At 45.4% G+C, this 15557-nt stretch overlaps 1 pseudogene across 1 annotated transcript; it reads right to left on the bottom strand.

Annotated features, from left to right (window-relative positions):
* Window positions 1-4506: 4506 nt before the first annotated feature.
* Window positions 4507-9452, bottom strand: LOC148007064 (sperm motility kinase Y pseudogene; annotated as a pseudogene). Its single transcript, XR_015646150.1, has 3 exons — window positions 8861-9452; window positions 6207-7799; window positions 4507-5496 (listed from the first exon to the last, which is right to left on the bottom strand). The product of XR_015646150.1 is annotated as a sperm motility kinase Y pseudogene (transcript).
* Window positions 9453-15557: the final 6105 nt, after the last annotated feature.

Raw genomic sequence — 15557 nt, 5'->3', positions numbered from 1 at the left:
CGTGCACCCAAGCTGGAATGTTCAGACAGGTGTGTGTTTGCTTCATGCAGCTGCTGTCTGAAGTAGAGAACACTGGCAACTGCCCCAGATGGGATTTTGGGAAGTCCTTCCAAGAATCCCTTAGCTCCTAACTGAGAAGCTATACATTCCACAGATGGACCTTTATTGAGATGAGCAGATTCTAAGGGAGCTGCCTTGAATGAACAGCCAAAGAAAGCAGAAATGAAGAACAAGCACATGCAGCAGACATGTTCAGTGTGTTTTCGACCAGAAAAGTAGGACTGGAAGAAACTGATTAAGTCAAATCACTTCTCTGTCTATCCATCCATCCATCCATCCATCCATCCATCCATCCATCCATCCACCCACCCACCCACCCATCCATCCATCCATCCATCCATCCATCCATCCATCCATCCATCCATCCATCCATCCATCCATCCATCCATCCATTTCCCTGAGGGAAGTCAGCTTTTATTTCTGAGAAGGTCAAAGCAGCGCTCCCTTGTGGTGACAATGAGGATTGCAGGCAGTGAGATAAGTGGGTATTTATTTATTTATTTATTTATTTATTTATTTATTTATTTCATGATCTGCGATAGACTGCCACTTGTGGCCAGTCCCCTTCTGCATCAGCTGTACCATAAACCCAGTCTCAGTGTGACACAGAAAAGGCCTAATTGGAAAGTATGTCCTCTCTCTAAGCGACACTGTATAATAACATACTCTGGACTGCAGGTCAGTCAAGGCCTGTGTTTAGGAGACTTGTGGACAGATGAATGTCTGTGAGTCTGGACTTAGACTCTGTGGAGGGCTCAGGTCACCTGACTGTCCTGAAGCTTCCCACTGTGATTTATTTCCCTCCTACAGAGCCAGACAACTGAGCAACTGCATTTCCTGGTTATCCCCTAATCCTCTTACACTGTGTAGTGTGTTCAATCTCAGGGAGGGCCTGGGAATCTGAGAGACACCACTGAGCCCCCTGGGCCTGGCTGACTCAACCTGAGGCTACTCTGTGTGTCTTCATTTTGCTCCACCTCCAGAGACCTCAAAAGTCAGCAGTGAGCTTGCTGAGAGGTCAGGAACCTCCATATTGGCCCAAGAGCAACTGTCCTCTTTTACAGGGTCATCCACAGAGCTTGTAATTCTGATTGGTGCAACAGTCAGGAAGAGTGAAAGATGTCATCTCCCAAGGACAAGTGCTGTGCTAGTGGACACTGAGGAACTTCAGGGATCAAACCCTTCCCCATTCTTCTCCAGCCTCTCTTGTTCTTCGTTGAGATGTTTCCTGAAGATCTAAAAGATCCAGGCAATCCATGACATGGGTTTGAACATAATCTCGACATTTTATTCATTGCCTGATAACTAAGACTAGGTAAAATTTATTTATTTATTCATTCATTCATTCAATCAATCGTTCGTTATGCATATGTACAGGGTAGCTGTATTTAGAAAGACCAGAGAGGGCATCAGATGTCATTAGAGACATTTGTGAGCCTCCATGTGTTTGCTGGGATATGAACTCAGGACCTCTGAAAGAGCATTCAGTGCTCTTAGCCACTTATCAATCTTTCCATTTTCCAGGCTAACTTTTTTACTTCCAATAATGTCTTCTTTATTCAGGTTACATCCTGATCCCAGTCACTCTCCCTCTTCCCTTCCCAGTCCCACCTTACAAATCCTTTCTACCATAATGCTCTCCCTTCTCTTTGGACAAGGGGAGAGTCCCTGGGTACCACACCACCCCGGGACATCTAGTCCCAGGTGGCCCGAGCACATTCTGCCCCACAGATTTACAATCAGGCAGTCCGGGTATGGGGAACAGATCCAATGGCAGGCAACACAGACTGTGACAGTCCTGGATCTACTTGTCAGATGACCCACATGGAGACCAACTGCAGATAGCTAACCCGGCTCTGGGGTTGGTTGCACAGGCTCTAGCATACTCCATGGTCCAAGGTATCTGACGGTAGGGGACTTCTTGTAGTGTTTTAACCCAACCAGTTTCCTTGTAACTCTCCCCCCACTCTTCCACAAGACTTCCCGAGCTCCATCTGAGGATTGGCTGTGGCTTTCAGCTGCTGAGTGAAGCCTCTGGAGACAGGTGTGCTACTTTTCTGTCTGCAAGTAAATCAGAAAGAATATCATAAATAGCGTCATAGGTTGTGTCTGTCACATGAGACAGATCTCACTTTGTGTCAGTCATTGACTGGTTGGTCCCTCAATATCTGCTTTACCTTTATCCCTGCACACTTATTGGCAAGACAGATTTCGAGTTGAAGGTTTTGTGAATGTATTGATGTCTCCTTCCTCTTCTAGAAGTGTTTCTTGTTACAGGAGGTGGCCATTTCGTTTTCATGCTCTGGTAAGCCTGCAAGGGAGGCTTTGTGTTGGGTCCAGTAGTTAAAAGCAAGACCTGGGAAGAGGAACGGCAGAGTTGTGATCTAGGACTTCCTGCAGCAGCCAGCTCTGGGTCCTGGGAGCCTAGGCAGGCTTTGCAGTCATAGAGCTCCATCCAATGCCCAAGTCCCATCCTGACACCTTCTCCATTTCTATTACAGACCATTGTAATTCTGGCATAGTCGCTCTGTCCTGGGCCCGATAGGCCATCCTACCCTGGAAGAACAGAGAGTTCAAGGACGGCCAAATTTCACTTAAGCAAACTTGTTCTCAGACTGTGTGGTTGCTCTGTCTTAGCTCTTATAACACACTTTCCTCTACGTTGCCTTAGGCTGTATCCTCCAAGCATCCCACCATGCATCAGCTCCATATCCTGACGAACCTACCTTAGGGTCCCTGATAATTCCAGATACTTTAATGTTCTCCCAGGATGGACTGTGGCCTCTGGTGTGGCTCACATTGATCCTAGAAGTTCTTGGGAGCCTCCATGCCATGGCATAGGATGTCTCTGAATCCGCACTGGCCTGAGGGATTCCATCTGGCACAGGATTCTCTCCCTATTGTTGAATTTTGGCTCTTACGTTTTTCAGGAATGGCTCTGCATGTGGTCAACACACACTACCCTGGAAGACCAGAGTTCAAGGAGGGCCAACTTTCACTTAAGCAAACTTTTTCACAGAGTGTGTGGGTCCAATCAGCAGAGAGTAGCCTCCACATTGCAATGATGTGCAAACTTCTGCCTTTCAGCCATGATGGACTTTAGGATCTACCCTGAGGACCCTCCACAAGCCACAGGTGGGTGATGTGTAAATTGGGCATGTTATTGGGTCAGGTCTTCAGTGCAGTGCCTTAAGCTGACAGCCTTTTGGGAGGGCATATGCTTCTCTATTAAATGAACTGGTTCCACTGTTGGCCTGGAGTCTGCTGTGTCTGCCGCTCATGCTCTCCTCCAAGTCTCTAACTGTCCCTAACTCTCCTTGACTGGCTGGTCAATCAGTCTTCATACCAGTCTAGAGCCATTCTATAAACACAGAGCCCAGACTGTCCTCTGCCGACGTTTAACAGGGCTGCTGGTTTAGTGTCCTGGGTTCCCTATGGGGGTGCAAACTCAAGTTTCTTAGGTCCCTATGTGTCTGACAAAAAGCCTTTAGAACAAGGTAGATGTGAAGAAATCAGGAAATAAACTCCTGCAGTACTTCATGTCTACTACTGGAGGGCTCTACACTTTTCTGGTCCTGGTGTGCTACTCAGCAAACCCTCTCACTGGAAGGCTCTGTGCCTGAAGCAGAGAACCTCTGCTAAACACAATGTTACCAAGAAACTGGCTGTATCTTCAGGGCAGCCTGTAGAAGATTCTCCACGACCCTGAGGACCCAATTGGGAAAACTTAGGTAGGCAGGGTGTGGGAGCCACCAGGGCTGTATGGAGACCTTACCCAGAATTTAATCTCCAGCTGTGCATTCCGATTAACATGACCCACACTCCTATGAAGGTCTCTGGGTGGCTCCTGATGAGTTGGGGGATGGGGGAGGACAAGGAAGCTGGGTCAAGACAGAAGCACTGTCCTTACTCACTGCGTCTGGGCTTGTTCCTGCCCTAACTGGGAAGCAGGAATGAAACACCCACTCCTCATGGGACTGTCCGTAATGAGGCCAGCTCAGGATCTGAACTGTCAGCAAGAAAGACAGGAGCTGTATGTGCCACAAACCAGAGCACAGTGTCCCGCATAAGCCCATCTCTCAAATGATGCCATCTCCTCCCCAGAGTGGCTCCAGTCTGGGTTAGGAGTGGGTCATGTATTCCGAGCTCTCTGCTACTCCTGCAAACACAGCAAAGGTGCCTTCTCATGCTCATCTATACTGAGCCTAGGGAGCAGCCAGAGGTCATACTCATGGGAATTCAGACTCAGTTCAATCTGCTATCCTGTAGCCCATGAGTCTGGACTCAACTTTGGTGGTCAAGGCCAGTGGTTTTTTCCTGGACAAGACTTTGAGAATGTTAGTGACACATTGTATGCCCTTGGCTGGCCTTCACTCTAATAGCCCTGAGTGACCATTCCAGCCTGCCCTCAGGGATTCAGATCAGCTACCTGTTCCTATAGCTCACCTCCACTGGAGTTCATGTGTCCTGGCTGCTGCAGCTGCTCCAGAAGCTACCAGATGTCTTCCCACAGAATCCTGTAGTCCCTGTGGGCTCATCCACAGACATCTCACACTCTCCCTGCTGGGAGTTAGGCTGGATGCCTGCTGTGTGGGAGCTGCCTTGCCTTGTGGAGCAGAGTCAGAAGCAGTGGAGGAGATGTTGTCTGTTGCTCTTAATGTCCTCAGTGCCCAGGGCTTGCCTGTGGTGTGGTTGTGGTCCAGCTCCAGTTAATCACTGATATAAATTCAGCCCGTAGAAGCTGCGTACCCCATGTGGCACAGGGAGGACCATGACTGAGGGGGAACCATGCAATCCAGGACCCTGTTGGGATCAGGGAATATTCCAGGTCCCCTCTCACGCAGGATGCAAGGCTAGGAGCTCTGTGTGCCCTGACACAGGGGCATGGGACCGTGACTCCCATGAAATGCTCCTTCATACCTATTACATCATCAGCTTTGAGAAGGTCTTCCTCAGTAAGAACATTCCACACTGCTTGCCTCTGCCATCTGGCTCTCTTTTCCAGGGCTGCATGCCCTCAGGAACATTGACATGTCTTCTATGAAAATTAATATTCTGTTAAATCATTTTGATAAACAGTTCTCAGCATGATATCTGTGTCCAGAAGTAGTCATCAGCAATTGTCACGGGGACAGGGAATCAAAATCTTCCCCCTGCTCTTCATCCTCCTCTTTCTCCTCCTCTTCCTTCTCTTCCTCCTCCTCCTCTTCTTTTTCCTCCTCTCTTCATCTTCCTCCTCCTCCTCCTCCTCCTCCTCCTCCTCCTCCTCCTACCCTCCTCGTTCTCCTCCTCCTGCTGCTGCTGTGCCTATTGCTGCTTCTGCTATTGTTGCTACTCCTGTTGCTGCTGTAGTTTCTGCTGGTGTCTTTTCCATTGCCATGTGTCTGAAATCACCTACTGTTTATACTGAGGACATGAAAGAATTTCCAGATGACACTGTGAAATAGACAAGACAATTTATTCCAAGCAAAAAAGACAGTGAGGTAGAATTCTTAGCTTACCATTTGGGGCTTTGATTTGCCTTACTATATTATAACTTCTTTTTTCTACTTCTCAGTTGAGGTCTTTGAAAGAAACCATTTAGAACTACAACCTATAAAATTCAATAGATCACTAGGACTTAGGAACAAAAAAAACCAGTATGCAAATCAATATGCATGCATGCAGGATTGTGACCATCAACTATAACCCACAAACTAGGTTGTTGATACTTATTCAATGACAAACCTTGTTAATTAGTTTTGAGGCTTAATGGAATGGGTTGTTACATTTGAAAACATAAGACTCTGTTCTGCAGCACTTGTGATTGATGACCACATGTGAAAAGATCAGTAGCCCCTGGAGGAGTCCATGAGCCCATGAACCTCTTGTCCTCACCCTGTGGGAGCTATTGGCCTAAGGGGGAGCTGGAGTCCATCTGAAGGGATGGGCCAACTAGAAAACTCTGTAGAGTGTGGAACTCATCAATCCTATTGGGTCCCTGCTGGGAAGAGGAGAAATCAAGAAGAGGGAGAAAGCTTGGTGTTGGGGAAACCTCATAAAGAACTTAGAGCAGATACAAGGTAAGAATTGTGGGGAAAATGGAAACCAGAGACAGAGGTAGGACCAGCATAGAGCAAACTGAAAAGGACAAAGCACAAAGGTACCTGGGCTATGCCTGCTGCTTGTTCTCTGGACTCTCCCTGTGGCTCATTTCTGGGGGGAGATTCTGTTCTGCCCCAGGCGAGGTTTCTTTCTCCTTGGCATGCAGCAACACAGCTTTATCAGGGCATTTGCTATATTCCTGGTCCACCCCTTAAAACCTCTGTGCCGGACCCTGCTGGGGATGGGCCTATCCTCAAATGGGGTTCTGTGGGAGAGTGGGTTGTCTTCTTTGATTTCCTTATTGCTACTCTTCTCAGTGAAGATGCTTGTTGTTTGAATGCATGGGACACTCACGGCACATTTGTGATAGTGGTCCTGTGTAGGTGTCATCGGTAGAGGCCTGAGACGACCAGCCACAGTGGATCTTTTGCCTCCTTTTGGATGAGCATTCTGGCCATAGTGAGATACATGACCATGGGAGGATGACACCCGCAAGGTGCCAAGGACTGGGAGGCTTCCACTCCTCTTTGGTTCTAATCTAAAAGCAGCAGCAGGATCAAGGCTAGGAAATGGGGCTACAACGGGACTCACTTGCTGTGCCTGGGCTGTGCAGCCATCCCCCTGGAGAGCCTGCTTTTGTAGAAAGAAATAAGTTGCCATTTCCTCATTATATTTTCTTTGTTTTAAAGAGTGTTTTACTACAGAGGCTTGGAATCCAATGCTTTTCATGGCATCCAAAATGGCCGGGTCTGGTGTGAGGGGAAGCATTTCTTCATAGGGACCTATCAATCCGTTCCAGTGTTCTTTGAACCAAGGGTGTTTCATCGCCTTTCTTGCTGTTGGTCTAAAGTTGGGATTTACCCTCAGTAATTTACTAAGGAGGTCCTCCAGTTCTTTTGAAACCCCACAGGGAGCAGGATATACCCCTGCCACTACTTGTCTTTGCAGTTCTTGGATGATCACTGAATCAAATGGGAGCTTTCCCACTACCATACAGTACAAGACCACTCCTATAATCCACATATCATTCTTCGGCCCGTCATACCGATGGCCAAGGAGGAGTTCAGGGGAACCAAAGGAGTACGTGCCGCAGTGGTGGTTTAGCATTTTTCCAGGTTGAAATTGGGTGCTAAGCCCAAAGTCGATGACTTTGACCTTTTTGTTTTTATCAATCATTATATTGTCCAGTTTGAGGTCTCGGTGAACAATCCCCTTTCCATGGCAGTAGCTCACTGCTGACAATATCTGTTCAAATATTTGCCGGGCCTCATCCTCCTCTATGTGCCCTGACTCTCTGATGTACTGGTAGAGTTCTTGGCCTTCCACCAGCTCCATTATGAGGTATATTCTCGTTTCCTTTTCAATAACTTGTATGAGAGACACTATGTTGGGGTGGTTGATCTTTCTCATTATGTTTGCTTCCATCATGGCTGGCTGGAACCACTGCTTGTCCTTTCGCAGAACTTTGACAGCCACCGGGGTTCCTGTGAGCCGGTGGTGGGCCAGGAGGACTTTGGCGTTGCCCCCTTGCCCAATTGTCCCCAATACTTGGTATTGGGAATGGAAGTTGCCCTCCTCAGAGATACTGGGCTCGGGTGTAGGGGTTGGTAACTCCTCCTCAGTCTCTGTAGGCATTTTATCAGTACTAATGCTACCTAAAAATAATAAAAATGGAATCAAATAATGAAAAAGATGGAGCAATATAGGAGCTAAAATTACACTTGTGGTACCTAAAAGAAACAAACAAAAGAAAAAGAAAAAAACAAACAAAGACAAAGTAAAAACTAGACTAGAAAAATAGAGCAAAATTATGAAAAAGTTAAGGGGAAAATATGAAGAGTCATAAGTAAAAGCCACCCAAATAACCAACCCCAAAAGAGAAAGCCAAGAGCACACACATACTAAATGCAATGATGAAAATAAAAAACGTCATACTACAATAGGATTGGGCGGCCAAAGATGGTCAATACTATGAATAGATGTTCATTGAAGAAAAAAAAAACAGATGAAAGAAACGAGAGGAGAAAGAATTAGTATAAGACAAAACAAACAAATATAAAAAGCCAACACTTAAGGGAAAACTCCATTGAATTTCAGGACCTAGTGATCCACAAAAATCCACAACTCTCCAGAGCAAAATACTGAAAATTAAAATTAACCAACCACAAGGAATAAGGCAGTTAAATATCAGTGAATAGTAAACCTTAAACAAAGGCCGAAGAGTCAAAGTGTCACAAAGGGCAAATTTGTATCAAGTCTAAGCCAATGATTGCTTGTACTCAATAAATAGAGAAACAGGAATAATGTAAAAGGATGAAACCGCAGGACATTGACAATGGAGATAGAGTGAATCATCCGACTGCAGAACCGTAAATAATCAAAGCAGTAATATAGCATGTGATAACATAAAAACCACTAAAAAATGAAACCAGCAATCCATAACAAATAAATAAATAAATAAAACAAAAAACAAAACCCCAATAAGGAAATAGCCAGTGGCGTGGCAATATGTGACCTAATTCTTTCTCTTGAAGTCATCCAAAAAATCAATCAATCAATCAAGAAATAGGCAGCCAGCCATCTCCATAGGCCTTTAAACTGATATTATGGGGTTGGCATACCAAATGCCTGGGAGCGACTGGTCAGCCAGCCCATATACTTGGGCAGCTGCAGGCCAGTGAGAGAGCCTGTCTTGAAAATAAGGTTGAGAACCTACCTCAGGAACAGCAGCCGGGGTGACTTCTGGCCTCTACACTCTCTTGCACTGAGGTGCAGGTAATATAGATACAAGGGGCAAAAGGGGATGGGCACGTGCACACACAGACACACACACACACACACACACGCACACACACACACACACGGGCACTCACACAGGCACAGGCACACACACAGGCACACACACAGAAATACACAGAAGTGAACTTATACTCACACAAACTCTTACAAACACCCAGATTAACAGAAAACACGCATACTTACACACAAGCAAAGCTGGAAAAACACACGTCAGACACATACACATATACACACAGGGATACACATACGCACAAGAAGACATACACACATACAAACACATACACACATACAAACCTGTAAACTCACACACTCCTACATATACTGACAAACACACAGGCAAAAGTGTACACGCACTCACACACAGGCCAATCTGTCAACACACACTCTCTTACACACACTGATACATACACATATACACAGTACAGTAAAATTCGATACAACCACACACAGCTCACTAGATACAACCAAGTCGCAGAGGGCTCCACTCCACACCTCCTCTCAAAGCACTCAAAGAATTCCAGGCCTGGCAACAGCTAAATATGTGTTTGCTGGGCCGCCTCACAATCGCTCCTCATGAGGTCACAATAGGACCTGTCAACATGGTTGGGAAGGACTCTGAGACTGTGGCTTCTATGGGCTATGGAAAGACTTTAGGCTGTTAGAAATAAAACCCTGTAAGATGTTTAGCTGTCCATAGTTCTCTGTTTTGAATGCTTACTCTGCATCCTGCTTTAAAGTCCTCATGTCTACACTCAGGGTGTCACGTTATCTTTGAATTCTGAAGGATTAGCCTCAAACTGATGGTATAGTTTTCTTTTTTTAAAGACAAAGCTGTTTCTAAACTGACCCATCAAGAGGACACTGTTCTCATAAGTCCTCAGAAAGGCTCTAGGTTATCATCAAACACCTGAGACAAAGCTGCAGGACTAGGCAGAGACTTGAGTTTGAATCCCCCAAACGCCAAATGGATGCATCAGCAAAGCTCATAAGCTTTCTCTGTGGAGAAGTTAACATGGACCAACAGATTAGAGGGCCAGAGCCCCAACCCATGCTGGGTGGACACTCTCCTCTGACATCCAACACAGAGATCTTTGTACAGAGATCAGGAGAAGGCTTCTCTGAATAGCTGTGCAGAGCACCTCAGGCTCAGGGACTCAGGACTGACACCCATAGAATGCTGTAGAGGAACCCTTTGTGATTCAAGGGCTCATCTGCCTGGGTCCCTGAGCCTCTAGAGATGATCCCAGGACTGGGCTGTGGCTGCTTATGGGCTCAGACAGGGAGGTGCCAGGGGGTTTGCCCTTGGCTCCTGGGAGTAGAGCAGTTTTTCTTTCCCTGTCCCTGCTTTTTGAACTTTTCTTTCCTTGGGAAAATGGAAGGACTGGAAGAAGTCTGGCTATGGAGAGTGAGGCTGGCTGGGAAACTGCTCGCTGTTCTCCATTGTCATCCTGCTGGGGGTTTGGAGTTGTTGGCAGGTTAGCCTCTCCACCATTCCAATCTGCTTCTCTCCATTTAATCCATGCATCTCTGTCTCTTCGCTTCGTGACATGGTTGCACAAGTCCTACCTGTAGCTGCCACTCCAGGGCATAAGTCCCTCAGTGAGTGAATTCCAGATGGTTCTGTCTGGAGAGAAATTGTACAGGGTCGTTGCTCAGTATGTAGGAACATGGAAGAGGATACTGCACTGCACCCAAACACTTTTCATATAACATCAATCCACATACTCTGGTACTCATCGGTTCTATTTACACCTTTCGCGATTACTGCTATTCACTGTACTGGGAAGTGTGAATTTTTATTATGTTTCACTTCTGCAAAGGAAGAGACAGTGTTTAGCACTGGAGATTCCAAAGGCCAAGCTGGAAGGGAGGCCTTGACACACAGGTGTGCTCCTGGGAAATAGCTCTTTCATAAAACTCCCCGTTGAATCCCATGATGTGTGGATTGCTCTATGCCCTATCTAGGGTTGACCTCAGTGTGTGTGTATGTATGTATATATATATATATATATATATATATATATATATATATATATATATATATATTAACTTGAGTATTTTTTATATACATTTCCAGTATTCCCTTTCCCAGTTTCCGTGCAAACGTCCCCTTCCCTCCTCCCCATCCTCCCCCCCTTGTCGCCCTCCTCCCAACAATCTAGTTCACTGGGGGTTCAGTCTTAGCAGGACCCAGGGCTTCCCCTTCCAATGGTGCTCTTACTAGGATATTCATTTTCCATGTTCCCTTCCCCAGCTTCCAGACTTTAGATGACTGGATGCCCTGACTGATTTTTACACAGGATAAAAGTCGGCTACATTTGTGTTTGATTATTAACAGTGCCTCTGGAACTAAACTCAGATCATCAGCTATTCCTTTCACCTCTGAACCATCTCAAAAGCACACACTATATATTCTGTTCTGTCCTCAGTGTACCATGTATTGCTATAATCACCAGCATTGTTAAAGCAAGCCAAAGGAGATTTATAAAATCTTCAGATTTTGAAATTTACATTCACACATAGCTTGTGCTACACATCATTAATCCCCCTTTCATGAGAGAGAAGGTCTCTTTACTGTCCAAACCACCCTTGCGCACAGGGTGAGTTTTAGGACAGCTTCAGTTTGTGGTAACACTCTGTCTCAAATTAAGCACACAACAGCAACAACCCAAGCACACTCACACAGAAACACATGCATGGAACACACACACACACACACACACACACACACACACACACACACACACACAGCACTTTCCAGTTGCGACCCTTCCCATTCCTCAAGTGAGCATTCAGTGTAACTGTACTTTAATCTCACCTACCTCAGTCCTTCCAGTCTGTAGGCTTCTCTTAAACCCTCAGGAATTGGCAACTGACATCAGGCCGGTTTCTGCTTGCTGGTGGGGAAATTGGGTTGTGTTGCTTTGTTAATCTGTACTCCCTCAGCCACCTTCCCCAGGCCCTGAGAAGATTCCATTAACCTCCTTCAGAGTACTTCAGTGTTTTTAGGTCATACTCAACAAAGTAAGAAACCATTTGGTTTGATTGCAGCATTTAGGATTGTGTTGAGTAGGTACCAGCAGAATGTACACTGTTTATGAAGTAGGTCTGTGAGTAAGGGCTAGGTGTAATTTTATCTGCTGAGTGAGTGAGCGTTTGCTCCATATCGTTACCCATTTTGGCTTCTTTGGTATTTTTATTCCTATAGACTAAACGGTTTGAGTTTGTGTTGGCTTCTTCTCTGATTTCAGTATCCAGCACCTCTGGACTTATCCTATAAGTATGACCAGATTAACAGGGCTGTTGATTTTCCATGGAGATGCTTGTTTACATTTGTACTTAATCCACATCTTATGTTCAAGAGGAGGGAGAGCAGCTTGCTGGCTTTGCAGCAACACACATTGACCCAGAGTGAAGGTTCTCTCTGTTACTGATTCGAATTTCTGAATCATCATGACATTTTGCATGAGCTATCCTCCACTGTCTCGGGCATTTGAGTACTCCTTTCCCAGTTAGTGACTCTGTTTGGGAAGACTCAGGAGGTGTGCCCTTGCTGGAGAAAGAATGCCAGTGGGGCTGGGCTTTGAGGTTTTAGTGCTCTGCACCACTCCCTGTGCACTGTCTGCTTTGTACTTGTGATTCCAGATGTGAGTCCTCTGCTTTCTGCTCCTTCCACTGTGCCCTGTCGTCATAGAACTTAACCTATGGTAACAGGTGGTCTGTGAAATAGGATCACTAATCGCCTACATGTTTTATAGTTTGCTGTGCTCATGGCATTTCTGTCACAGAAATACAAAGGTAACTAATGCAGAAGGGGATGTAATAGAGCTGTGTGATACCTGACCATGCCAGTTTGTGCTTGTTACTTGTTTTGGAAAATATGCAAGAATTCAGAACTTTGAACTAGAAGTGGCCCAGTGCTCTAAGAAGAGTTTAATGGGGTATACTGGCAGGAGGTTGGGAGTCAGGAGTGCCAAGACCTATCCAGAATGTGGAAGCCCAGGACAAGGGGATTCAGAAGGCAATAATATTTGTAACTGGCCTGGGATAATTTGTATGATGCTTTTACAAAAATGTGGCTTCCTTCAGCCCACATCATAAAAACCTACCTGAGGCTAAATTAAAAAGTAATAAACAAATTTCTTCGATGAAAATTTGAAGAGAGCCCAGTATGGCCTCTGTTATACTGAGGTTATAGGACTTCAATGAAAAAGAGCAAATGGGGCAAATAGAAATGCAAAATGTATAGTTTACAGAGAAAAAGACACTGGGAAGATTAATATTATAGCCAATGCCTAGGCCAGAAGAGAGCCTGCAATTACTTAGGACATTAGAACCTTAATAAGAGGCCATGTCCCCTCAGGTGATGACATCACTCAATTAACCTCGTAATCTGTGGTAGAAAGTGACTTACTTAGGGTTTTCCTGCTATTAACAGACACCATGACCAATGCAAATCTTATAAGAAGAACACTGCTTTGGGTTTGGCTTACAAGTTCAGCAGTTTGGTTCATTATCATCAAGGTGGGAGCATGGCAGCATCTAGGCAGACATGGTACAGGAGGAGCTGGGTGTTCTACATCATCATCTGAAGGCCGCTACTAGAAAACTGATTTTCATGCAGCTAGGACAAGAAACATAAGGGTAACATCAACAGTGACACACTTCCTCAATCAAGGCTACACTTATCCAATGAGGGCTCATCTGCAAAGAGTCCCACTCCCTGGGCTGAGCATATTCAAATCAACACAGGAACATTAGGCATTTTCAGTTCCTGAAATCACCTGTGATCAGAAGCTGCTGCTACTGTGGGTCATGGGGCCCAGGGCTTTCCAGAAATCAGGCATCTTCTCATGTACTCTCATCAGTCACTGGGAGTAAGGAAGCTCAGCAAAGGACTGCTGTGTGGGCTGAGAAAACTGAGAAAGTCTGCTTGGGAAGGTGTGTCAATCTTCATCTCCACATGGAGATAGCATGGGGGTTACCTGACCTTACCTGACCAGTTTCCATGTTTGGTACCCCTGGATCATATTCATTGTCAGGTAGGAAAGTGTTATTTGGCACCCAATGTCATGTTGTGCTTATCGTGTACCAAAAGTTGATAGATGACTTAAGAATGTAGGCTTGAAAGGTATCCAGTTTCTAATCTGGGAAGGAGAACAGCAGGCCTGAGAGGAACAGGCCTCATGTGCAGAGGGATGTACCATCTGTACATGGTTGGGAGAAGCTGAGAGAAGGTTAGTGAAAGCTGTCTATCCAGTAGAGGTTAGTTAACTGTGGAAACTATCACTAACAATAAAGGTAACTTTGAACTCTGAGGAAGAGAAGGTTTGTTGCCATTGTTTGTGGACCATGCTTCAGAGGTGATGAGACACAGAGAAGCTGTGTCTTGGGTTCATGCCAGGAAGCATGCTAGCTGAGCACTTCACATCTTAAGTTGTGTAGGTCGTCAGGGCCCTTACACAAAGGTGATCTAGTGACAGTTTCTTGCTTTGTGTGTAGCAATCACATGAATTTACATTTCCTACTTGTTCTTGTTCTTAAATCTCACTGATTACTTTTAGCTGAGACTCCTGGGAGACTTTTCTCTCACATGCTGTAAGTTTTAAAGATTTGGTGATTAACATAAATAACTATTCATAGGTCAACACAGGGCCCACACTGACCTCACCTTGCTATCTGGAACAGTTACTCCTGAGCCAAGGGTCTCTAGGGTCTCTGCCTCAGAAAGAAATGTGGAAAAGTGATCTCATAATCTATTCACATTCCTTGTGTCATCCAGAATATCTGCTAGAATGAGAGGATCCTTCCCTGCTCAGGACAATGTAGATACTGCTTCCCCAGGAGGAAAGAAAGGGCCATGTCCTCCCTCCGTGGGACAGTCCCTGATGTTCACTGTAATGTCACCCAACAGTCCCACCTTGAATCTGCTGTTCCACTTGAGCACGGAGACTCCCTTTTATTCTGGGAGATAAATAGGAATCTCCAGCTAGGAACAGTGGTCTAAACATGAGGTTAAGTGAAGGCAGTGAGAATGATGTATACACACTAAGGGTTTCTGATTGAATGATTCTGAACTTAATGTACTTCCTACTAGAGTCATCTGTAAGTGACATGTAAGCTTTGTATTAAAATGTACCTTTAGGTCCAAGATTTCATGGTAGGACAATGCCCTACTTGCTTTTAAAGATATCCTAAAAACTGGATAGAAAAGAGAATATACAGAAAAGAAAATGTTCCTAGGTGTACAAGACTGGTTTACATGTGCAAGTCTCTGTGCTCAACGTGAAGAGCACACAATATGCCTTAGAAAATAGATGATAAGCACTCCCTTCTCTCTCTCTCTCTCTCTTTCTCTCTCTCTCTCTCTCTCTCTCTCTCTCTCTCTCTCACTCTCTGTTTCTACCTCTCCCCCTCTCATGGGTGGTTGTGTCCGTGTCTGTGAGTGTTTGTGTGTGCATGTGTGTGTGTTTCTGTGTCTGTGTGTCTGTGTGTCTGTCTGTCTGTCTGTCTGTCTCTCTCTCTCTCTCTCTCTCTCTCTCTCTCTGTATGTGTGGTGTGTGTGTGTGTGTGTGTGTGTGTGTGTGTGTGTGTGTGTGTGTATGTATGTGTGT

The sequence above is a fragment of the Rattus norvegicus genome, chromosome 1 (assembly GCF_021556685.1).
Source record: "Rattus norvegicus strain SHRSP/BbbUtx chromosome 1, alternate assembly SHRSP_T2T, whole genome shotgun sequence".
Lineage (NCBI taxonomy): Eukaryota > Metazoa > Chordata > Mammalia > Rodentia > Muridae > Rattus > Rattus norvegicus.
This window is presented reverse-complemented; position numbering and strand designations above follow the sequence as displayed.